Genomic DNA, 25,010 nt, shown 5'->3' on the forward strand with positions numbered 1-25,010 from the left:
GTGGAATGGAATGGAATTTAATGGGATGAAATCTAATGGAATAGGGTGGAGTGGAGTGGATTGGAGTGGAAAGGCATATGATGGAGTGTGATTGAGTGGAGTAGAGAGAAGTGGATTTTAGCGGAGTGAAATGGAGTGTAAAGAATGTAAGGGAATGGAATGGAGTTGAGTGGAGTTGAACGGAATGTTGTCGAATGTAATGTAATGGAATGGAATGGAATGGTTAAACGAAATGTGAGCTGAGATTGTGCTACTACACTCCAGCCTGGGTGACAGAGTGTGATACCTTCAAAAGAAATGAATGGAATAGAATGGAGTGGAATGGAATGGAGTGGTACGGCATGGAGTGGAGTGCGCTGGATTGGAGTGGATTGGAGTGGAATGGAGTGGATTGGAGTGGAATGGAGAGGAGTGGAGTGGAAAGGAGTGGAAAGGAATGAGATGAGATGGAATGGAATGGAATGGAGTGGATTGTATTATATAGGATTGGATAGGAGTAGAGAGGCATGGAGCGGAATGGAACGGAGGGGAGGGGAGTGGAGTTCAGTGGAGTGGAATGGAATGGAGTGGAATGCAAAGGAATGGTGAAATGAAATGAGAGCCAAGATTGTGTCGCTGCACTCCAGCATGGGTAACAGAGTGAGATCCTGTCGAAAGACAGGAATGGGATTGAAAGAAGTGGAGCGAATGGAATGGAATGGAATTGAGTTGATTGGTGTGGAGTGGAGTGGAATGGAGTGGAATGGAATGGAAGGGAGTGGAGTTAAGTGGAGTGCAGTGGAGTGGAATGGAATGGAATGGAAAGGAATGTTGAAATGAAATATGAGCTGTGATTGTGCCACAGCACTCCAGCCTTGGTGACAGAGTGAAATCCTGTCAAAAGAAAATATTGGAAAGGATTGGAGTGGCATGGAACGGAATGGAAGGGAATTGATTGTAGTGGAGTGGAGACGAGTAGAGTGGAGTGGAATGAAGTGGAGTGGAATGGAATGGGATGGAGTGAGATGGAATGGTTTGGAGTGAAGAAGAGGGTAGTGGAGTGGATTGGAGTGGAGTGTAATGGAATGAGAACGTAGGGAATGGAGTGGAGAGGAGTGCAGTTTAGTGGAGATAAATTGAGTGGAATGGAATGCCATGCAATGGAGTTGAGTGAAGTGGAGTGGAGTGCAGTGCAATGGCATGGAAATTAATGGAATGGAATGGAAAGGAAAGGAATGCAATGGAATGGAATGGAATGGAATGGAGTTGAGTGAAGTGGAGTGGAATGTAACAGAGTGAAATGGAATGTAATGGAATATAATGGAATGGTGAGATGAAATGCGAGCACAGATTGGACAACTGCACTTCAGCCTGGAAGACAGAGTGAGATCCTCTCGAAAGAAAGGAAAGGAACTGAATGGAGTGTAATGGAATGGAATGGAGAGGAGTGGAGTGGTGTGGGGTGGAGTGGAGTGGATTGGAGTGGAATGGCATGGAATGGAAAGGGATGGAATGTAATGAAGTGGAGTGGAGTGGAATGGAGTGCAGTGGAATGGAGTGGAGAGGAGTGGAATGGAATGGAGTGGAGTGGAGTGGAGTGGATTGGAATGGAATGGATTGGAATGAAATAAAATAGAATGGAATGGAGTGGAGTGGAGAGGACTGGAGTATATTGGAGTGGAATGTAGAGTAATGGAATGCGATGGAATGGAATAGAGTGCAGTGGAGTGGAGTGGAATGGAGTTGGGAAGAACGGATTGGAGTGCAGTGTAGTGGAGTGGAATGGAGTGGAATGAAAGGAAAGGAATGGAATGGAATGGAATTGTGAAATGAAATGTGAGCTGAGGTTGTACCATTGCTTTCCAGTCTTGGTGACAGTGTGAGATCCTTTTGAAGAAAGGAATGGAATGCAATGGGGTGAAATGGAAAAGAATGTAGTGGAGTGGAGTGGAGTGGAGAGGAGTGGAATGAAATGCGATGTGGTGGAGTGGAATGGATTAGAGTGAAGTGAGTGGAGGGTGGTGGAGTGGAATTGAATTGAATGGAATGGAATGCAATGGAAGGGAATGGAATGGAGTGGAGTGGAGAGGAGTGGAGCAGAGTGGAATGGAGTGGAATGGAAGGCAGTAGAATGCAATGGTGAAATGAAATGTGAGCTAAGATAGTGCAACGGCAATGTTGCCTGGATGACAGAGTGAAATCCTGCTGAAAGAAACGAATGGAATGGAATGCAGTAGAATGGAATGGAAAGGAATGGAATGGAATGGAATGGAATAGAGTGGAGTGGAGAGGAGTGGAGTGGAGTGGAGTAAAGTGGAATGGAGTGGAATAGAATATGATGGAATGGAATGGAATAGAGTGGAGTGGAGTGGATTGGAGTGGAGTGGATTGGAATGGAATGGGATGGAATGGAGAGGTCTGGAGTAGAGTGGAATGGAATGGAGTGGAGAGGAGTGGCGGGGAGTGCAGTGGAGTGGAATTGAAAGGAATGAAATGGAATGCTGGAATGGAAAGGAATGGAATGGAATCATGAAATAGAATGTGAGCTGAGATCGTGCAACTGCACTTTAGCCAGGGAGAAACATTAGATCCTGTCAAAAGAAAGGAATGGAGTGGAATGGAATGGATTGGAATGGAATGGAATGAAATGGAATGGATTTCAGTGGAGTGGAGTGGAGTGGAGTTGAATCGAGTATGATGGAAAGTTATGGAATGGAATGGTGTGGAGTGGAGTGGAGTGGAGTGGAGTGGAATTTAATGGGTTGTAACGGGATGGAGTGTAGTGGAGTCGAGTGGAGAGTAATGGAATGGAGTGGAAGGCAGTGGAGTGGAGTGGAATGAAGTGGAGTTGAATGTAGGGGAATGTAGTAGATTGTAGTGGAGTGGAGTGGAATGGAGTGGAATGGAGTCGAATGCAGTGGAGTACAGTGGACTGCAATGGATTGGAATGGAATGGGATGGAATGGAGAGGAGTGGAGTGGAATGTAGTGTGGTTGAGTGTATAAGACTGGAGTGGAGTGGAATGAAGTGGAATGGAGTGGAGTGGAATGTACTGTGGTTGAGTGTATAAGACTGGAGTGGAGTGGAGTGGAAAGAAGTGGAATGGAGTGCAGTGGAGTAGAGTGGAGTTCAATGGAATGGAATGGCATGGAATAGAATGGAATGGAATGGTGAAATGAAACGTGAGCTGATATTGTGCTACAGCACTCCAGACTGGGTGAAAGAGTGAGATCCTGTTAAAAGCAAGGAACGGAATGGAATGGAATGGACTGGAGGGGAGAGGAGTGGAGTGGAGTGGAGTGGAATGGAGTGGGATTTAATGGAATATATTGTAGTGGAATGGAGTGGAGTGGAGTGGAGTGAAGTAGAATGGAATGGAGTAGAATAGAATGAGAAGGAATGGAATGGAATGGAATGGTGATATGAAATGTGAGCTGAGATCGTGCCACTGTACTACAGTGTGGGTGACAAAGTGAGATCCTGTCAAAGGAAAGAATGGAATGGAATAGAGCGGAATGGAATGGAAAGGAATGGAGTGGAGTTTAGTGGAGTGGAGTGGAATGGAGTGGAATGGAAAGGGATGGAATGGAAAGGAGTTCAGTGGACTGGTGTGAAGTGACCTGGAGTGGAATGGAAAGGGAGGGAATGGAGTGGAGTGGAGTGGTGTTGAGAGGAGTGGTGTTGAGCAGAGTGGAAAAGAATGGGAAGGAATTTAATGGTGAAATGAAATGTGAGCTGAGATTATGCCACTGCATTGCAGCCTGACTCAAAGAGTGAGATCCTGTCGAAAGAAAGGAAAGATCAGAATGTAGTGGAATGTAATGGAATGAAGTGGATTGGAGTGGAGTGGAATGGAGTAGAAAGGAATGGAATGGAATGGCATGGAGTGGAATGGAATGGAAGGGAATGGTGAAAAGAAATATGAGCTGATATTTTGCCACTGCACTCTAGCCTGTCTGACAGAGTGAGGTCTTGTCGAAAGAAAAGAATAGAAAGAATTGGAGTGGACTGGAATGGAATCTAATGGAGTGGAGTGGAGTGGAGTGGATTAGAGTGGAGTGCCGTGCAATCGAGTGGAATGGAATGGAATGGAATGGAATGGAGTGGAGTAGGTTGGAGTGAAATCGAGTGGAGTGGAATGGAGTGGACTGGAGTGGAGACGAGTGAAATGGAAAGGAATGGAACGCAATGGAAAGAAAAGTAATGGAATCGAATTGAATGGAATGATGACATGAAATGAGAGCTGATATCGTGCCACTGCACTCCATCCTGGGTGACAGAATGACATCCTGTGGAAAGAAATGAATGGAATGGAATGCAATGGAATGGAATGGAGAGGAGTAGAGTTGATTGGTGTGGGGGGAATGGAGCGGAAAGGAAAGGGATGGAATCCAATGGAGTGGAGTGGAATGGAATGGAGCGGAGTGGAATGGAATGGAGTGGAGTGGAGTGGACTGGAGTAGAGTGTGGTGGATTGGAATGGATAGGAAAGGAATGGGATGCAATAGAATGGAGTGGAGTGGAGTGGAATGGAGTGGAATGTATTGGAGTAGAGTGGTGTAGAGTGGTTTGGAGTGGAGTGGAATGGGATGGAATGGAATAGAATGGAATGGAATGGAATGATGAAATGATGTGTGAGCTTAGCTTTTGCCACTGCACTCCTTCCTGAGTGACAGAGTGAGGACCTTTCATAAGAAAGGAATGGAATGGAATGGAGAGGAATAGAATGGGGTGGAGTGGAGCGGAGTGGAGTGGAATGGAATGGAGTAGAAAGGAATGGGATGGAATGGAATGCAGTGGAGTGAAGTGGAGTTGTGTGGGATGGACTGGCATGGAGTAGAATGGAGTGGAACGGAATCGGAGAGAATGGAATGGAATGGAGTAGAGTGCAGTGGAGTAGATTGGAGTGGAGCAGAATGGAGTGGAATGCAACAGAATGGAATGGAATAGAATGGGATGAAGTGGAGTAGAGTGGAGTGGAGTGGAATTGTGTGGAGCGGACTGGAGTGGAGTATAATGCAGTGGAATGGAACTGGATAGAATGGAAGGGAAGGGAGTGCAGTGGATTGGAGTGCAGTGGAGTAGAATGAAGTGGAATAGAATGGGATGGAATAGGATGGACTGGAGTGGAGTGGAGTTGATTGGAGTGGAGTGGAGTGAAGTGGAGTGGAGTGGAATGGGATGAAATGGAAAGGAATGGAAAGGAATGGTGAAATGAAATGGCAGCCTAGATTGTGACACTGACTATAGTCTCAGTGACAGACAGATCCTTTCGATAGAAAGGAATGGAATGGAGTAGAAGGTGATGGAATGGAACAGAATGGAATGGAACGGAGTGCAGTGGAGTGGCGTGGAGTGGAGTTGTTTGGAGTGGACTGGCGAGGATTAGAAAGTATTGGAATGGAATCAGAGATAATGGAATGGAATGGAGTGAAATGGAGTAGAGTGGACTGGAGTGGAATGGATTGGGATGGAATGGGATGGAGTGTAGTGGATTGGAGTGCAATGGAGTGGACTGCAGTGGAATGAAATGGAATGGAATGGAATACAATAGAATAGAATAGAATATAGTGGAATGGATTAGAGTGGACTGCAGTGGAATGGAGTGTAATTGAGTGTAATGGAGCATAGTGAAGTGGAATAGAATGGAATGGTACAGAGTGGAGTGCTGAGGAGAGGAGTGGTGTGGAGGGGAGTGGAGTGGAATGGAGTGGAGTGGAATGGAATGAAATGGCGTTGAGTAGAGTGGAGTGGAATGGAGTGGAATTGAATGGAATGGAGTGGAATGTATTGGAGTGGAGTGTATAGGTGTGAAATGGAACGGAATGGAATGGAATGGAGTGGAGTGGAGTGGAGTGAATTGGAGTGGAGTGGAGTGGAATGAAGTGGAATGGAATGGAGTGGAGTGGAGTATAGTGGAGTGCAATGAAACGGAATGGCATGGAAAGGAATGGAATGGAATGGAACGGAATGGAATGGTGAAATGAAATATGAGCTGAGATTGTGCCACTGCACTCCAGCCTGGGTGTCAGAGTGAGATCATGTCGAAAGAAAGGAATGGAATGCTGCAGTGCAATGGAATGGAATGGAGTGGACTGTCATGGAGAAGACTTGAGTGGGGTGCAAAGTCGTGGAATGTAAAGGGATAGAATGGAATGGAAAGAAGTGAGATGGAGTTGAGTGAGGTGGAAATGAGTGGAATGGTGTGGAATGGAATGGGTGGAATGGAAGGGAGTGGAGTGGAGTGGAATGGAATGCGATAGAATGGGATGGTGTGGAGGGGATTGGAGTGGAGTGGAGTGGAGTAGAAATGAGTAGAGCGGAGTGGAGTGGAATGGAGTGGAGTGGAGTGGAATGGAATTGACTGACATGGAATGGAATTGAATGGAATGGAATGGAATGGTGAAATGAAGCATGAGCTGAGATTGTGCCACAGCACTCCAACCTGGGTGATGGAGTGAGATCTTGTTGAAAGAAAGGAATGGAATGGAATGGAGTGGAATGGAATGAACTGGAGAGGAGTGGAGTGGAGTGGAATGGAGTGGAATAGAATGGAATGGAATGTAGTGGAGTGGAGTGAAGTGGAGTGGAATGGAATGGAATGGAATGGAATGGAAAGCAATGGTGAAATGAAATGTAAGCTGATATCGTGCCACTGAACTACAGCGTGGAAGACACAGTGAGATCCTGCTAAAAGAAAGAATGGAATGGAATGGAGTTTAGTGGAGTGGAGTGGAATGGAGTGGAGTGGAATGGGATGGAATGGAAAGGATTTCACTGGAGTGGTGTGGAGTGGACAGGAGTGGAATGGAAAGGGATGGAATGGAGTGGAGTGGAGTTGAGCAGAGTGGAATGGAATGGGATGGAATGGAATGGCGAAATGAAATGTGAGCTGAGATTGTGCCACTGCACTCCAGCCTGAGAGACAGTGTGGGATCCTTTCTAAAGAAAGGAAAGTTCGGAATGCAGTTGAATGTAATGGAATGGAGTTGAGTGGAGTGGAGTGGAATAGAGTGGAGGGGAATGGAACGGAATGAAATGGAATGGAATGGAATGGAATGGTGAAATGAAATATGAGCTGAGATTTTGCCACTGTACTCCAGCCTGGCTGATATAGCGAGATATTATAAAATGAAAGGAATGGAATGAATTGGAGTGGACTGGAATGGAATCTAATGGAGTGGAATGGAATGGAGAGGAGTGGAGTGGATTGCAGTGGAATCGACTAGAATGGAATGGGATGAAATGGAATGGAATGGAGTGGAGTGGAATGGAATGGCATGGAATGGAGTGAAGTGTGGTGGATTTGAGTGGAATGGAAAGGAAAGGATTGGAATGGAAAGGAATGGAATGGTATGGAATGGAAAGTAAGTGAATTGAATAGAATGGTGACATGAAATTTGAGCTGAGATTGTTCCACTGTACTCCAGCCTGGGTGACAGAATGAGATCCTGTTGAAAGAAATGAATGGAATGCAATGGAGTGGAATGGAATGGAAGGGAAGAGAATGGAATGGAATGGATTGGAGTGGAGTTGATTGGAGTGGGGGGGAATGGAGTGGAGTGGAACGGGATGGAATGGAATGGAGTGGAGTGGAGTGTGATGGAGCAGAATGGATAGGAATGGAATGGGATGCAATGGAATAGAGTGGAATGGAGTGGAATTGGGTGGAGTGCATTGGAGTAGAGTGGTGTGGAGTGGAGTGGAATGGAATGGGATGGAATGGGATGGAATGGAATGGAATGGAATAGAATGGTGAAATAATGAGTGAGCTTAGCTTTTGCCACTGCACTCCAGCCTGAGATGGAGAGTGAGATCCTGTCAAAAGAAAGGAATGGAAGGGAATGGAGGGGAATGGAATGGAGTTTAGTGGAGTGCAGTGTAACGGAGTTGAATGGAATGGGATGTAATGGAAAGTAGTGTAGTGTAGTGGAGTTGTGTGGAGTTGACTGGACTGAAGTAGAATGGAGTGGACTGGAATGGTTTCGGAGAGAATGGCATGGATGGAGTGGAGTGGAGTGGATTGAAGTGGAGTGGAGCGGAGTTGAGTGGAATGCACTGGAATGGAATAGGATGGAATGGGATGAAGTAGAGTAGGGAGGAGTGGAGTGGAGTTGTGTGGAGTGGACTGGAGTGGAGTAGAATGGAGTGGAATGGAATCGGATAGAATGGAAAGGAAGGAAGTGGAGTGAAGTAGAGTTGATTGGAGTGGAGTGGAGTGAAGTGTAGTGGAGTGGAATGGGATGAAATGGAATGGAATGGAATGGAATGGTGAAATGAAATGTGAGCTGAGATTGTGCCACTGACTCTAGTCTGAGAGATAGACGGATCCTTTTGATAGAAAGGAATGGAATGGAGTAGCCATGATGACCAAATAGGAACAGCTGTGGTCTACAGCTTCCAGCACGAGCGACGAAGAAGACAGGTGATTTCTACATTTCCATCTGATGTAACGGGTTCATCTCACAAGGGAGTGCCAGACAGTGAGCGGAGGTCAGTGGGTGCATGCACCGTGCTCGAGCCGAAGAATGGCAAGGCATTGCCTCATTTGGGAAGGGCAACGGTTCAGTGAGTTCCCTTTCCTAGTCAAAGAAAGGGGTGAAAGATGGCACCTGGAAAATCGGGTCACACCCACCCGAATACTGTGCCTTTCCGACAGGCTTAAAAAACGGTGCACCAGGAGTTTATATCCCGCACCTGGCTCAGAGGGTCCTATGCCCAAGGAGTCTCGCTGATTGCCAGCACAGCAGTCTGAGATCAAACTGCAAGGTAGCAGTGAGGCTGGGGGAGGGGCGCCCACCATTGCCCAGGCTTGCTTAGGTAAACAAGGCAGCCGGGAAGCTCGAACTGGGTGGAGCCCACCACAGCTCAAGGAGGCCTGCATGCCTCTGTAAACTCCACCTCTTGGGGCAGGGCACGGACAAACAAAAAGACAGCAGTAACCTCTGCAGACTTAAATGTCCCTGTCTGACAGCTTTGAAGAGAGCAGTGGTTCTCTCAGCACGCAGCTGGGGATCTGAGAACGGGCAGACTGCCTCCTCAAGTGGTCCCTGACCCCTGACCCCCAAGCAACCTAACTGGGAGGCACCCCAAGCAAGGACAGACTGACACCTCACACGGGCGGGTACTCCAACATACCTGCAGCTGAGGGTCCTGTCTGTTAGAAGGAAAACTAACAAACAGAAAGGACATCCACACCAAAAACTCATCTTTACATCACCATCATCAAAGACCAAAAGTAGATAAAACCACAAAGATGGGGAAATAACAGCAGAAAAACCGAAAACTCTAAAAAGCAGAGCGCCTCTCCTCCTCCAAAGCACCGCAATTCCTCACCAGCAATGGAACAAAGTTCGATGGAGAATGACTTTGAGAAGCTGAGAGAAGAAGGCTTCAGAAAATCAAATAACTCTGAGCTACGGGAGGATATTCAAACAAAAGGTAAAGAAGTTGAAAACTTTGACAAAAATTTAGAAGAATGTATAACTAGAATAACCAATACAGAAAAGTGCTAAAGGGGCTGATGGAGCTGAAAATGAAGGCTCGAGAACTACGGGAAGAATGTAGAAGCCTCAGGAGCCGACGCGATCAAATGGAAGAAAGGGTATTAGTGATGGAAGATGAAATGAATGAAATGAAGTGAGAAGGGAGGTTTAGAGAAAAAAGAATAAAAAGAAACGAGCAAAGCCGCCAAGAATATGGGACTATGTGAGAAGACCAAATCTACGTCTGATTGGTGTACCTGAAAGTGACAGGGAGAATGGAACCAAGTTGGAAAACACTGCAGGATATCATCCAGGAGAAATTCCCCAATCTATCAAGGCAGGCCAACATTCAGATTCAGGAAATACAGAGAATGCCACAAAGATACTCCTCGAGAAGAGCAACTCCAAGACACATAATTGTCAGATTCACCAAAGCTGAAATGAAGGAAAAAATGTTAAGGGCAGCCAGAGAGAAAGGTCGGGTTACCCTCAAAGGGAAGCCCATCAGACTAACAGCGGGTCTCTTGGCAGAAACTCTGCAAGCCAGAAGAGAGTGGGGGCCAATATTCAACATTCTTAAAGAGAAGAATTTTTAACCCAGAATTTGATATCCAGCCAAACTAAGCTTCATAAGTGAAAGAGAAATAAAATACTTTACAGACAAGCAAATGCTGAGAGATTTTGTCACCACCAGGCCTGCCCTAAAAGAGCTCCCGAAGGAAGCGCTAAAGATGGAAAGGAACAACCAGTACCAGCCGCTGCAAAATCATGCCAAAATGTAAAGACCATCGAGACTAGGAAGAGACTGCATCAACTAACGAACAAAATAACCAGCTAACATCATAATGACAGGATCAAATTCACACATAACAATATTAACTTTCAATGTAAATGGACTAAATGCTCCAATTAAAAGACACAGACTAGTATATTGGGTAAAGAGTCAAGACCCATCAGTGTGCTGTATTCAGGAAACCCATCTCACGTGCAGAGACACACATAGGCTCAAAATAAAAGGATGGAGGAAGATCTACCAAGCAAATGGAAAAAAAAAAAGCAGGGGTTGCAATCCTAGTCTCTGATAAAACAGACTTTAAACCAACAATGATCAAAAGAGACAAAGAAGGTCACTATATAATGGTAAAGGGATTAATTCAACAAGAAGTGCTAACTATCCTAAATATATATGCACCCAATACAGGAGCACCCAGATTCATAAAGCAAGTCCTGAGTGACCTACAAAGGGACTTAGACTCCCAAACAATAATAATGGGAGACTTTAACACCCCACTGTCAACATTAGAAAGATCAACGTGACAGAAGGTTAACAAGGATACCCAGGAATTGAACTCAGCTCTGCACCAAGCGGACCTAATACACATCTACAGAACTCTACACCACAAATAAAAAGAATACACAGTTTTTTCAGCACCACACCACACTTATTCCAAAATTGACCACATACTTGGAAGTAAACCTCTCCTCAGCAAATGTAAAAGAACAGAAATTATAACAAACTATCTCTCAGATCACAGTGCAATCAAGCTAGAACTCAGAATTAAGAATCTCACTCAAAACCGCTCAACTACATGGAAACTGAACAACCTGCTCCTGAATGACTGCTGAGTACATAAAGAAATGAAGGCAGAAATGAAGATGTTCTTTGAAACCAACGAGAACCAAGACACAACATACCAGAATCTATGGGATGCATTCAAAGCAGTGTGTAGAGGGAAATTTATAGCACTAAATGCCCACAAGAGAAAGCAGGAAAGATCCAAATTTGACACCCTAGCATCACAATTAAAAGAACTAGAAAAGCAAGAGCAAACACATTCAAAAGCTAGCAGAAGGCAAGAAATAACTAAAATCAGAGCAGAACTGAAGGAAATAGAGACATAAAAAACCCTTCAAAAAATAAATGAATCCAGGAGCTGGTTTTTTGAAAGGATCAACAAAATTGATAGACCACTAGCAAGATTAATAAAGAAAAAAAGAGAGAAGGATCAAATAGATGCAATAAAAAATGACAAAGGGGATATCACCACCGATCCCACAGAAATACAAACTACCATCAGAGAATATTAAAAACACCTCTACGCAAATAAACTAGAAAATCTAGAAGAAATGAATAAATTCCTCAACACATACACCCTCCCAAGACTAAACCAGAAAGAAGTTGAATCTCTGAATAGACCAATAACAGGAGCTGAAATTGTGGCAATAATCAATCGCTTACCAACCAAAAAAAGTCCAGGACCAGATGGGTTCACAGCCGAATTCTACCAGAGGTACAAGGAGGAACTGGTACCATTCCTTCTGAAACTATTCCAATCAATAGAAAAAGAGGGAATCCTCCCTAACTCATTTTATGAGGCCAGCATCATCCTGATACCGAAGCCTGGCAGAGACACAACAAAAAAAGAGAATTTTAGACCAATATCCTTGATGAACATTGATGCAAAAATCCTCAATAAAATACTGGCAAACAGAATCCAGCAGCACATCAAAAAGCTTATCCACCATGATCAAGTGGGCTTCATCCCTGGGATGCAAGGCTGGTTCAATAAACGAAAATCAATAAATGTAATCCAGCATATAAACAGAACCAAAGTCAAAAACCACATGATTATCTCAATAGATGCAGAAAAGGCCTCTGACAAAATTCAACAACGCTTCATGCTAAAAACTCTCAATAAATTCGGTATTGATGGGTCATATCTCAAAATAATAAGAGCTATTTATGAAAAACCCACAGCCAATATCATACTGAATGGGCAAAAACTGGAAGCATTCTCTTTGAAAACTGGCACAAGACAGGGATGCCCTCTCTCACCACTTCTATTCAACATAGTGCTGGAAGTTCTGGCCAGGGCAATTAGGCAAGAGAAGGAAATCAAGGGTATTAAATTAGGAAAAGAGGAAGTCAAATTGTCCCTGTTTGCAGATGACATGATAGTATATCTAGAAAACCCCATTGTCTCAGCCCAAAATCTCCTTAAGTTGATAAGCAACTTCAACAAAGTCTCAGGATACAAAATCAATGTACAAAAATCACAAGCATTCTTATACATCAATAACAGACAAACAGAGAGCCAAATCATGAGTGGACTCCCTTTCACAATTGCTTCAAAGAGAATAAAATACCTAGGAATCCAACTTACAAGGGATGTGAAGGAACTCTTCAAGGAGAACTACAAGCCACTGCTCAAGGAAATAAAAGAGGATACAAACAAATGGAAGAACATTCCATGCTCATGGGTAGGAAGAATCAATATCATGAAAATGGCCATCCTTCCCAAGGTAATTTACAGATTCAATGCCATCCCCATCAAGTTACCAATGTCTTTCTTCACAGAATTGGAAAAAACTACTTTAAAGTTCATATGGAACCAAAAAAGAGCCCGCATCGCCAAGTCAATCCTAAGCCAAAAGAACAAAGCTGGAGGCATCACGCTACCTGGCTTCAAACTATACTACAAGGCTACAGTAACCAAAACAGCATGGTACTGGTACCAAAACAGAGATATAGATCAATGGAACAGAACAGAGCCGTCAGAAATAATGTCACATATCTACAACTATCTGATCTTTGACAAACCTGACATAAACAAGAAATGGGGAAAGGATTCCCTATTTAATAAATGGTGCTGGGAAAACTGGCTAGCCATATGTAGAAAGCTGAAACTGGATCCCTTCCTTACACCTTATACAAAAATCAATTCAAGATGGATTAGAGACTTTAATGTTCGACCTAAAACCATAAAAACCCTAGAAGAAAACCTAGGCAATACCATTCAGGACATAGGCATGGGCAAGGACTTCAGGTCTAAAACACCAAAAGCAATGGCAACAAAAGCCAAAATTGACAAGTGTGATCTAATTAAACTCAAGAGCTTCTGCACAGCAAAAGAAACTACCATCAGAGTGAACAGGCAACCTACAAAATGGGAGAAAATTTTTGCAACCTATTCAATTGACAAAGGGCTAATATCCAGACTCAACAATGAACTCAAGCAAATTTACAAGAAAAAAACAAACAACCCCATCAATAGGTGGGCGAAGGTCATGAACAGACACTTCTCAAAAGAAGACATTTATGCAGCCAAAAAACTCATGGAAAAATGCTCACCATCACTGGCCATCAGAGAAATGCAAATCAAAACCACAATGAGATACCATCTCACACCAGTTAGAATGGCAATCATTAAAATGTCAGGAAACAACAGGTGCTGGAGAGGATGTGGAGAAATAGGAAAACTTTTAGACAGATGGTGGGACTGTAAGCTAGTTCAAACATTGTGGAAGTCAGTGTGGGGATTCCTCACGGATCTAGAACTAGAAATACCATTTGACCCAGCCATCCCATTACTGAGTATATACCCAAAGGATTATAAATCATGCTGCTATAAAGACACTTGCACTCGTATGTTTATTGTGGCATTATTCACAATAGCAAAGACTTGGAACCAACCCAAGTATCCAACAATGATAGACTGGATTAAGAAAATGTGGCACATATATACCACGGAATACTATGCAGTCATAGAAAATGATGAGTTCATGTCCTTTGTAGGGACATGGATAAAATTGGAAATCATCATTCTCAGTAAACTATCGCAAGAACAAAAGGCCAAACACCACATATTCTCACTCATAGGTGGGAATTGAACAATGAGAACACATGGACACAGGAAGGGGAACATCACACTCTGGGGATTGTTGTGGGGTTGGGGGAGGGGGAAGAGATAACATTGGGAGATATACCTACTGTTAGATGACGAGTTAGTGGGTGCAGCACAACAGTAGGGCACACGTATACATATGTAACTAACTTGCACGTTCTGCATATGTACTTTAAAACCTAAAGTATAATAAATAAATATATATATATATAAATATTTAAATAAAGGAAAGGAATGGAACAGAGAGCAGGGGAATGGAATGCAATGGAATGGAATAGAATGGAGTGGAGTGGCATGGATTGGAGTTGTATGGAGTGGACTGGCATGGAGTAGAATGTAGAGAAATTAAATCTGTGAGAATGGAATGGAATGGAGTGGAGTGGAGTGGAGTGGAGTGGAGTGGAATGGAGTGGAAAGGAATTGGATGGAATGGGATGGAGTGGAGTGAACTGGAGTGCAGTGGAGTGGCTTGGAGTGGAATGGAATGGAATGGAATGGAATATAGTGGAATAGAGTAGAGTGGACTGCAGTGGAGTGGAGAGGAATTGAGTGTAATGGAGAATAGTGAAATGGAATAGAATGGAATTGAATGGAGTGGAGTGCCAAGGAGTTGAGTGAAGTGGAGTGGAGTGGAATGGAATGGAATGGAATGGAATGGAGTGGAGTGGAAAGGAGTGGAATGGAACATAATGTAGAGGAATGTTATGAGGTGGAGTGGAGTGGATTGGTGTAGAATGGAATGGAATGGAATGGAATGGAATGGAAGAGAATGGAAGGCAATGAAATGGTGAAATGAAATGTGAGCTGAGATTGTGCCACTACACTTCAGCCTGGGTGAAAGAGTGAGATGCTGTTGAAAGAAAGAAATGGAATGGAATAAAGTGGAATGGGACGGAATGGAATGGAGTGGAGTGCAGTGGAGTGGAGTGCGGTTGAGTGGAATGGATTGGAATAGAATTGGACTGGATGGAATGGAGTGGAGTGGAGTGGAGTGGACGGGAGAGGAATGGAGAGGGATGGAATGGAGTCAAGTGGAGTGGAGTAGAGTGGAGTGGAATGGAGTAGAATGGTGAAATGAAATGTGAGATGAGTTTGTGCCACTGCACTCCAGCCTGAGTGACAGAGTGAGATGATACTGTCGAAAGAAAGGAAAGATCGGATGTAGTTGAATGGAATGCAATGGAATGGAATGGAGTGGAGTGGAGTGGAAAGGAATGGAGTCGAGTGGTATGGAATGGAATGGAATGGAATGGATGGGAATGGTGAAATGAAATGTGAGCTGAAATTGTGTCACTGCACTCCAGCCTGGTTGACAGATTGAAATCCCGTCTAAAGAAAGGAATGGAATGTATTGGAGTGGAATGGAATGAATTCCAATTGAGTCGAATGGAGTGGAGTGGAATGGAAAGGTATGGAATGTACTGATGTGGAGTGGATTGGAGTGGAGTATAGTGGAGTGGAGTCAAGTGGAATGGAGTGGAATGGACTGAAATGGAATGAGATGGAATGGAATGAAAAGGAATGGAAAGGAATGAAACGGAATGCAACGGAATGGTGAAATGAAATGTGCAGTGAGATTGTCCCACGGCACTCCAGCCTGAGTGATAGAATGAGATCCTGTAGAAATAAAAGAATGGAATGGAATAGAATGGAAGGGAATGGAGTGGAATGTAATGGAAGGTAATGGAATGGAGTGGAAAGGAGAAGAGTGGAGTCAATTGGAGTGGAGTGTAATGGAGTAGAATGGAATGGGCTCGCATAGAACAGAATGGAGTGGAAAGAACTGGAGTGCAGTGGAGTGGAGTGGAAAACAGTGGAATGCAATTGGATGCAATGGGATGGTGTGAAGTAGAGGAGTAGAGTGGAGTGGAGTGGAGTGAAGTGGAGTGGGGTGGAATGGAATGGAATGGTGAAATGACATGTGAGTTGAGATTGTGCCACTGCACTCCTGCCTGAGAGGCAGAGTGAAGTAATATCAAAAAAAAGGAAAGCACGGAATGGAGTGGAATGGAAAGGAATGGAATGGAATGGAGTGGATTGGAGTGGAGTCTCATACAGTGTAATGAAATGGTATGGAATGGAGTCGAGTGGAGTGCAATGAAATGAAGTAAAATGGAATGGAATGGAATGGGATCGATTGGAGTTGAGTGGAGTGGAATGGAGTGAAATGGAGTGGAATGGAAGGAAATGGAATGGAGTGAAGTGGAGTGGAATGGAGTGGATTGGAGTGGAATGGAGTGGAATGGAATGGATTAGGATTGAGTAGAGTGGAGTGGAGTGGAATGGAATGGAATGGAATGGAATGGAATGGTGAAATGAAATGTAAGCTGTTAATGTGCCACTGCACTCCACCCTTGGTGACAGAGTGAGATCCTGTCGAAAGAAAACAATGGAATGGAATGGAGTCGAGAAGAGTGGAGTGGAGTGGATTGGAGTGGAAAGAAGTGGAATGGAATGTGATTGAATAGAATGGAATGGAATGGAATGGAATGGAGTGGAGTGGAGTGGAGAGGGGAGGAGTGGAGTGGAATTGGATGGGATGGAATGCAATGGAGCGAAGCGGATTAGAGTGGATTTCGGTGGAATGGAGTAGAGTGGAGTGGAGTGGAGTGGATTGGAATGGAATAGAATGGAACAGAATGGAATGGAAAGGAATGGTGAAATGAAATGTGAGCTGAGATTGTGCTACTGCACTCCGTCCTGGGTGACAGAGTGAGATCCTGTCGAAAGAAGGGAATGAAGTGTAATGGAATTAAATGGAGTGGAATGGAGTGGAATGGATTGGAGGGGAATGGAATGGAAAGGAATGGAATGGAATGGAATGGAATGGAATGGAATGGAATGGAGTGGAATGGAATGGAATGGAGTGGAATGGAATGGAATGGAATGGAATGGAATGGAATGGAATGGAGTGGAGTGGAATGGAATGGAATGGAATGGAGTGGAGTGTAATGGAATGGAATGGAATGGAATGGAATGGAATAGAATGGAGTGGAATGGAGTGGAATGGAATGGAATGGAGTGGAATGGAATGGAATGGAGTGGAATGGAATGGAATGGAGTGGAATGGAATGGAATGGAGTGGAGTGGAGTGGAATGGAATGGAGTGGAATGGAATGGAATGGAATGGAGTGGAATGGAATGGAATGGAGTGGAATGCAGTGGAATGGAGTGGAGTGTAGTGGCGTGGAGTTGAGTGGAGTGGAATGGGGTGCAAAGGAATGGGATGGAATGGAATGTAATGGAGTGGAGTGGAGAGGAGTGGATTGGAGAGGAGTGGAGTGGAGAGCAGTGGAAATGAATTGGTTGGAATGGAATGGAATAGAAGTGGATGGAATGGAATCGACTGGAGTGGAGTGGAGTGGAATGGAATGGGATGGAATGGAATGGAGTGGAGGGGAGTGTAGTGTAGTGGAGTGGATTGGAATGGCGTGGACCATATTGGATTGGAATGGAGTGGAATGGAATGCAATGGAATGCAATGGAATCCATTGGAATAGAATGGAATGGAATGGAAATAAATGGAATGGAATGATGTAATGAAATGTACTCTGAGGTTGTGCCACTGCACCCCAGCCTGCGTGACAGAGTGACATCCTGTCGAAAGAAAGTAATGGAATGAAATGGTATTGCATTCAATGGAATGGAATGGAATGGAATGGAGTTTAGAGGAGAGGAGTGGAGTGGAATGGAATGGAGTTGAAACGAATGGGATTGAATGGAATGGAGAGCAATGAATGGAGTAGAGTGGAGTGGAGTGGAGTGCAATGGAGTGGAGTAGAAGGGGATTGGATGGGATGGAATGGAATGGTGTGGAGTGGAGAGGAGTGTGGTGGAGTGGAATGGCGTGGACTGGGGTGGAAAGGAGTGGAGTGGAGTAAAGTGCAATAGAGTGGATTGGAATTGAGTGGAATGGAATGGACTGGAATAGAGTGGAATGGAATGGAGTAGAGTGGATTGGAATTGAGTGGAATGGAATGGCATCAAGTGGAATGGAATGGACTGGAATAGAGTGGAATGGAATGGAGTGGAGTGGAGTGGAATGGAGTGGAATGGAATGGAGTGGAGTGGAGTGGAATGGAGTGGAATGAAATGAGACAGAAGGGAATGGAGTGGAGTGGAGTGGAGCAGAGTGGAGTGTAATAGAGAGGAATGGAATGGGATGTAAAGGAATGTAAAGGAGTGGAGTGGAGTGGATTAGAATGCAATGGAATGGAATGGAATGGAATGAAATGGTGAAATGAAATGTGAGCTGAGATTGTGCCACTGCACTCCAGCCAGGGTGCAGATTGATATCCTGTCTAAAGAAAGAAATGGAATGGAATGGAGTCGAATGGAATGGAATGGAGTGGAACAGAGAGGAATGGAGTGGAGAGGATTGGAATGGAGTGGAAAGCAATGGGTGGTAACTGGATGGAGTGGACTGGAGTGGAAAGCAATGGGTGGTAACTGGATGGAGTGGACTGGAGTGGAGTGGAATGGAGTAGAAAGGAGTGGAATGGAATGGAAAAGAATGGAATGTAGTGGAATGGACTGTAGAGGAGTGGACTGGAATGAAGTAGAGAGGAGTGGAATGGAGTAGAATGCAGTGGAAAGGAATGGAATGGAAAGGAATGCAATGGAATGGAATGGAAAGCAATGGAATTTTGAAATGAAACGTGAGCTGAGATATTGCCACTGAACTCCAGCGTGGGTGACAGAGTGAGATCCTGTCAAAAGAAAGGAATTGAATGGAATGGAGTAGAATGGAATGGAATGGAGTGGAGTGGAGTGGATTACAGTGAAATGGAGTTGAATGGAATGAGATGGAGTGGAATGGAAAGAAGTGACATGGAGTAGAGTGGAGTGGAGTGCAGAGGAGCTGAATGGAGTGTAATGTAATGTTATGTAATGGAATGGAATGGACTGGAGTGGTGTGGATTGGAGTTGAATGGAGTGGAATGGAATGGGAAGTAATGGAATGGAATGGAGTGGAGTGGAGTGGAGTGGAGTGGAATGGACTGGAAGGGAATGGAATGGAATGCAGTGGAGTAGAGTGGAGAGGAGTCGAATGGAGTGGAATGGATTTTGATGTAAGGGAATGGAATAGAGTGGAGGGGAGTGTAGGGGAATGTAGTGGAATGGAATGGAATGGAAAGTAATGTAGTGGAGTGGAGTGTGGTGGAGTGGCGTAGAGTGTAATGGAGTAGAACAGAATGGAATGGAATGCAGTGGAGTGGAATGGAATGGAGTAGAATGCAATTGAATGGAAAGGTGAACCGAAATGTCGGTTGTTATTCTGCCACTACACTCCTGCCTGGGTGACAGAGGGAGATATTGTCGAAAGAAACGAATGGAAGAGAATGGAGTGGATTGCAATGGAGTGGAATGGAATCGAGAGGAGTGGAGTGGAGTCGAGTGGAGTATAGAGTAGTGGAATGAAGAAGAATGGGATATGATTGAATGGAATGGAATGGAGAGGAGTGGAGTGGAGTGGAGTGGAAGGGAGAGCAGAGGAGTTGAATTGGATGGGATGGAATGCAATGGATTGGAGTGGATTAGACATTATCTGGGTGTAATGGAGAAGAGTGGAGTGGAGAGGAATGGAATGGAAGGGAATGGAACAGAATGGAATGGAAAGGAATGGTGAAACGAAATGTGAGCGGAGATAGTGCTACTGCACTCCAGCCTGGGTGACACAATGACATCCTGTCGAAAGAAGGGAATGGAATGGAATGGAATGGAATGGAATGGAATGGAGTGGAATGGAGATGAATGGAGTGGAATGGAATGCAATGGAGAGGAATTTAGAGGAATGGAAAGGAATGCAGTGGAATGGAGTGGAATGGAATGAAATGGAGTGGAATCCAGTGGAATGGAGTGGAATGGAATGGAGTGGAATGGAGTGGAAAGGAATGGAATGGAGTGGAATGCAGTGGAATGGAGTGGAATGTAATGGAGTGGGGTGGAAAGGAACAGAATGGAGAGGATTAGACTTGAATGGAGTGAAACGGAATGGAGTGGTGTGGAAAGGGATGGAAAGGAATGAAATGGAGTGGAGTGGAGAGGACAGGAGAGGAGTGGAGAGGAATGGAATGAAGTGGAATGGAGTTGAATGGAATGGCATGGAATAGAATGGAATGGAGTGGATTGGAGTGGAGTGGAATGGAATGGAATGGAGTGCATTGGAGTGGAGTGGAATGGAATGGAATGGAGTGGATTGGAGTGGAGTGGAATGGAATGGGATGGAGTGGAATGGAGTGGAGTGGAGGGGAGTACAAAGGAGTGGAATGGATTGGAGTGGAATGGAATGGGATGGAGTGGATTGGAGTGGAATGGAATAAAATGGAATGGAATGGAATGGAATGTAGTGGAGTGGAGTGGAGTGGAGTGGAATGGAGTGAAATGAAGTGGAGTGGAATGGACTGAAATGAAGTGGAATGGAATGGGATATAATGGAATGGAATGGAGTGGAGAGGAGTGGAGTGGAATGGAATGGAGTATAATGGAATGGGATGGAATGGGATGGAAGGGAGTGGAGTGGAGAGGCGTGGAATGGAGGTGAAAGGATTAGAGTATAAAGCAACTGAATGGAGTTGAGTGGAGTGGATTGGAATGGAGTGGAACAGAATGGGAGGGAAATGAATGGAGTGGAGTGGAAAGGAGTGGAGTGGAATGGAATGGAATAGAATAGAATGGTGAAATGAAATGTAAGAAGTGATTATGCCACTGCAATCCAGCCTGGGTGAGAGAGCGAGACCCTGGCGAAAGAAAGGATTGCATTGGAATGCAGTGGAATGGAATGGGATGGAATGGAATTGAATGGAATGGAACGTAGTGGAGTGCAGTGAAGTCGAGTGGATTGGATTGGAATGGCATGGAATGGAAAGGAATGGAATGGAATGAAGTGCAGTGGAGTGCAGTGGAGTGGAGTGGATTGGAGTGGATTGGACTGGAGTGGAGTGGAATGGAGTGGGATGGAATTGAATGGAATGGATTGGAGTGGAGAAGAGTGCAGTGGAGTGGAGTGGAGGGATGTGGAGTGGAATGGAGGGTAATGGAATGAAATGGAATGGAATGTAGTTGATTGGAGTGGGGAGGAGTGGAGAGGAGTTGAGTGGAGTGGAATGGGATCAGATGGAATGGAATGGAATGGAGTGGAGTATATTGGATTTTAGTGGAATAGAGTGGAATGGAATGGGATGTAATGGAATGGAATGGAGTGCAGTGGATTGGAGTGGAGAGGAGTGGAGTGGAACGGAATGAGATGTAATGGAATGGAATGGAGTGCAGTGGATTGGAGTGGAGAGGAGTGGAGTGGAGTGGAATGGAGTGGAATGGAATGGGACTTAATGGAATGGAGTGAAATGTAGAGGAGTGGAGTGAAATGGAGTGGAATGGAATAGAATGGGATGTAATAGAATGGAATCGAATGGAGTGGAGTGGAGTGGATTGGTGAGGATTGGAAGGGAACGGGATAGAAGGGATGGGAATGGAGTGGAGTGGAGAGGAGTGGAGTGGACTGGAGTGCAGTGGAGTGGAGTGTAATTTCGTGGAATGTAATGGATAGCAATGGGATTGAATGGTGTGGAGTGGATTGGAGCGTAGTGGAGAGGAATGGAGTGGGATGGAAAGGAATGGAGTGGGATGGAAAGGAATGGAATAGGATGGAATGGAATGGATTGGAATGAAATGGAATGGAGTGGAGTGGAGTTTATTGGAGTGGAGTGGAGCGGAATGCAGTGTAATGGAATGGAATGGAATGGAGTGGAGTGGAGTGGAATGGAATGGAATGGAATGCTATGGAATGGAATGAAATGGAACGGTATGGAATGGTGAAATGAAATGTGAACTGAGATTGTGCCACTGCACTTCTGCCTGGGTGACAGAGTGACATCCTGTCGAAAGAAAGGAATGGAATAGGATGGAGTGGAATGGAAGGGAATGGAGTGGAATGGAATGGAATGGAATGGAATGGAATGGAGTGGAGTGGAGTGGAGTGGAATGGAATGCAATGGAGTGGAATGGAATGGGATGGAACGGAGTGCAGTGGGGTGGAGTGGAATGGAGTGGAGTGGATTGGAGTGGACTTTAGTGGAATAGAATGGAATGGAATGGAATGGGATGGAGTGGAGTCGAGTGGAGTGGAGTGGAGTGGAATGGAGTGGAGAGGAATAGAATGGAATGGAACAGAATGGAAAGGAATGGAGTGGAGTGTGGTACAGTTGAATGGAGGGGAGTGGAGTGTAATGGAGTGTAATGGAATCGTATGGAATGGAATGGAGTGGAGGGGAGTGGAGTCGAATGGAATTGGATGGAACGGAACGGAATGGATTTGAGTGGACTGGAGTGGAGTGGAATGGAGCGAAGTGGAATTGGATGGAATGGACCGGAGTGGATTGGAGTGGAGTGGAGTGGAGAGGAATGGAGTGGATTTGAATGGAGTAGAGTGGAGTGGAGTGGAATGGAATGGAATGTAGTCGAATGGAATGGAATGGAATGGAACGGTGAAATGAAATGGGAGCTGGGATTCTGCCACTGCAACCAGTCTGAGTGACAGAGTGAGATCCTGTCGAAAGAAAGGAATGGAATGGAATGGAGTGGAATGGAATGGAGTAGACTGTAGTGGAGTGGAGTGTTGTAGAGTGCACTGCAGTGGAATGGACTGGGATGGACTGGAATGGAATGGAGCTGACCCGAGTGAAGTGGACTGGAGTGGAGTGGAATGGAGTGGAATGTAATGTAATGTAATGGAATTGAGTGGAGAGGAGTGGAATGGAGAAGAGTGGATTAGAGTGGAATGGAATAGAATGGAAAGGAGGGAAGTGGAGTGGAATTGAGAGGAGAGGAATGGAATGGAATACAATGAAATGGAATGAAATGGAGAAATGAAATGTGAGTTGAGATAGCGCCCCTGTACTCCAGTCTGGGCGACAGAGTGATATCTGGTCGAAAGAAAAGAATGGAATGGAATGGCGTGGCGTGGAGTGGAGTGGAGTGAAGTAGAGTGGAATGGAGTGGAATGGAATGGGATGGAATGGAATGGAATGGAGTGGATTGCCGTGGAGTGGAGTGGATTGCAATAGAGTGGAATGGTATGGAATTGATTGGGATGGATTGGGCTGGAGAGGAGAGGATTGGAGTGCAATGGAGAGGAATGGAAAAGAATGGAATGGAATGGAGTGGAGTGGAATGCAATGGAATGGAATGGAATGGAAAGGAATGGAATGGAATGGAGTGGAATGGAGTGGAGTGGAATGGAGTGGAGTGGAATGGAGTGGAGTGGAGTGGAATAGAATGGGATGGAATTGAATGGAGCAGAGGGGAGTGGAGAGGAGTGGAGTGGAGTGGAATGAAATGGGATGCAATGGAGTTGAGCGGAGTGGAGTGCAGTGGAATGGATTGGAATGGAGTGGAATGGAATGGATTGGAGTACAGTGGATTAGAGTGGAGTGGAGTGTAATGAAGTTGAGAGGAATGGGATTGAATGGAATGGGTTGGAGTTGAGTGGAGTGGAGTCGAGTGGAATGGAGTGGAGTGGAATGGAGTGGAATGGAATGGGATGGAATGGAATGGAATGGAGTGGATTGCAGTGGAGTGGAGTGGATTGCAATAGAGTGGAATGGTATGGTATCGATTGGGATGGATTGGGCTGGAGAGGAGAGGAGAGGAGTGCAATGGAGAGGAATGGAAAGGAATGGAATGGAATGGAGTGGAGTGGAATGCAATGGAATGGAATGGAATGGAATGGAGTGGAATGGAGTGGAGTGGAGTGGAATGGAGTGGAGTGGAGTGGAATGGAGTGGAATAGAATGGGATGGAATTGAATGGAGCAGAGGGGAGTGGAGAGGAGTGGAGTGGAGTGGAATGAATTGGGATGCAATGGAGTTGAGCAGAGTGGAGTGCAGTGGAATGGATTGGAATGGAGTGGAATGGAATGGATTGGAGTACAGTGGATTAGAGTGAAGTGGAGTGTAATGGAGTTGACAGGAATGGAATTGAATGGAATGGTTTGGAGTGGAGTGGAGTGGAGTCGAGTGGAATGGATTGGAGTGGACTGGAGTGGAGTGGAGTGGAGAAAATGGTATGGAATGGAATGGGATTTATTGAAATGTAATGGCATTGTGAAGTTAAATGTGAGCTGAGATTGTTCCACTGCACTCCAGATTTGGCGACAGAGTGAGATCCTCTCGAAAGAAAGGAATGGAATGGAATGGTATAGAAAGGAATGGAATAGAATGGAATGGAATGGAGTGGAATGCAGTGGAGTGGATTTGAGTGCAGTGGAAGGAAGTGGTATGGAATGGCATGGCATGGAATGGAATGCAATGCAGTGGAATGGAGTGGAGTGGACTGGAGTTGAGCAGAATGGAGTGGCATGGAATGCAATGGAATGGAAGGGTACGGAACGGAATCTAATGGTGAAATGAAATGTGTGCTGAGATTGGGCCACTGAACTCACGCCTGGGTGACAGAGTGGGATCCTGTTGAAAGAAAGGAATGGAATGGAATGGAGTGGATTTGAAGGGAATGGAATGGAATAGAGAGGAGAAGAGTGGAATGGATTGGACTGGAGTGTACTGGAGTGGAGTGGAGTGGAGTGGAATGGAATGGGATAGAATGGAAAGGTGTGGAATGGAGGGGAATGCAATGGAGTGGAGTGATGTGGAGTGAAGTGGAGTGGAATGGAATGGAATGTAGGGGAGTAGAGTGGAATCGAGTAGAGGGGAATGGCATGGAAAGAAATGGATTCGAGTGGAGTGAAGTGGACTGGAACGGAATTGAACGCAATGGAATCTAATGGTGTAATGAAATGTGAGCTGAGATTGTGTCACTGCACTGCAGCCTGGGTGGCAGAGTGATATCCTGTCGAAAAAAGGGA

Source organism: Pongo pygmaeus, chromosome 14, assembly GCF_028885625.2.
Source record: "Pongo pygmaeus isolate AG05252 chromosome 14, NHGRI_mPonPyg2-v2.0_pri, whole genome shotgun sequence".
Classification (NCBI taxonomy): domain Eukaryota; kingdom Metazoa; phylum Chordata; class Mammalia; order Primates; family Hominidae; genus Pongo; species Pongo pygmaeus.